General features: G+C 36.5%; 1 pseudogene; it reads left to right on the top strand.

The window, feature by feature from the left end:
• Nucleotides 1–1,170: 1,170 nt before the first annotated feature.
• Nucleotides 1,171–1,289, top strand: LOC145395683 (5S ribosomal RNA; annotated as a pseudogene).
• The last annotated feature ends 571 nt before the right edge of the window (nt 1,290–1,860 follow it).

Genomic DNA, 1,860 nt, shown 5'->3' with positions numbered 1-1,860 from the left:
ATTCTATATAATCAAAAAGGGAAAAATGTTACTATAACTTGGAGTTAGTTTTTTATTTCATTATGATAATGTACAGTAATTAAAAAGGGAATTATTAAGATACTTTTCAAGTAAAAATAGCTAAAGCTGTAAAAAGTTCAGAGTACTACAGTAGCCTAATGGGATTTTTAGTATCACTAAGACAAAAGCACCACAGATGGTTCTGGATTATTAATTCATCAGTTGTGAGGAAGGTGAAAGGAAAAATAGATGACAGAGTGGTAAAAATTCATGTAAACATACCAGCACCACACTCCTCTTTGTAGATGTTTATTTTAATTAATTTATTTATTTTTTACAAGCTCCAGGACACTAAACCATGGTACAGTAACAATGAGTATATCTCACAACCACAGGCAAGTTTAGAACCCACCATGGCTTGATACATGTGAAGGAGTGTCTTCTGGTTAGCACCATATGAGATGTGAGACAACACCCTCAACAAATTTATATTAGGTTTGGATAAACACACACTGAGAAGGATAATGCTTTTTAAATGCATTCCAGCACTTTTAAACGACGTATATAAAATTGAAACTTGAAAACAATTAGAAAATACTCACAGAATCCCATGATGAGCTAAGGAAAAAATAAAATGCAAAACAAGATGGTCCTATACCTCCTTAACGATTACCAAATTCTTTAAAAATGTAAATAAAGGAATGACAAAAATTATACATTATATCCACAATCTTTCATATGAAAACAGACCGAAAAGATGCTGCCCTCAAAAGAAAGGCATAGAGGAGAGAGTGAATTGATGCGTTTATGTGGAAGTGAGCATACAGGACAAAACCCAAAAAAACTGTTTCAAGCTAGATAAGTGTTCATAAAGTGATGGGTAAAAATTGGTTTGGCAACAAGTAGTGGGGTAAACATATGCTTTACTTTATGAAGCAGAAGCACCTTACTATATCATTTCTTACTGATGGTCCTGTATATTTTTCTGGTTATTTTTGGGGTGCTAATTGAAAGTTTCATGTTAAATATCTGTCACTGTTGTTTTCAGCCACGTTCCTTCCACTGTAACAGCTGTTTCTCGCGTATGATAGTGGACACTTCCAATATACATTCTGGATGCCTTTTAGTACCACTTCCTAACTTTACATTTTAACCAAACCTAATCTAGCAACCAACGGCCATATCACGTTGAGTACACCACTTCCCGTCCGATCAGCAAAGTTAAGCAACATTGGGTCTGGTTAGTACTTGGATGGGTGACCGCCTGGAAACACCAGATGCTGTTGGGATAACGTTCTCCCTATGTGTCAAGTGGGGTTGGTGGAGGATTAGTGCCCCTCCCTGTAAAACAATTAACTCTAAGTCCTTGGCCACCCCGTTTGAGATATACACATGGCGTCTGACAATGAATGAATGAATAATCTAGCAATTTATCTTAACCTAACCTGGCAATTTAACAACTTAACCCAGCAATTTATTTTCACCTAACTCAAATATATCTTAACCCCTTCTTTACCGAGCCCTCCCCCGAATGTAAACACAACGTTTACCCCCCATACCGACCTGACAGCTCCCCCTCCCGTAGTGTGAGAGGTAGTGTATATTTTTTTCCACGTCGAAACTATTCACTCTTTGTGATTTGTTTGTATACTGATGATCACATAAACCCAGCATGATGTTGGTAATAAAAAAAGATTATAAAATAAATCATTACGGTACATAAGTTTACATGTCTTAAGCTGAAGTAGTTACCCAGGTAACTACTGTACAAACTGGCTTGAAAATAATGGCCTGCATAGATGGATGACTTATTTATTTACCTTGTAAGCTGAGCATGAAGTGTGTGGACACACGTGATGG

The sequence above is a fragment of the Coenobita brevimanus genome, chromosome 32 (genome assembly GCF_032717465.1).
Source record: "Coenobita brevimanus isolate Jiangsu-jjx chromosome 32, ASM3271746v2, whole genome shotgun sequence".
In the NCBI taxonomy this organism is placed as follows: Eukaryota; Metazoa; Arthropoda; class Malacostraca; order Decapoda; family Coenobitidae; genus Coenobita; species Coenobita brevimanus.
Note: the sequence above shows the minus strand (reverse complement) of the source record. Positions and strands in the feature narration are given on the sequence as shown.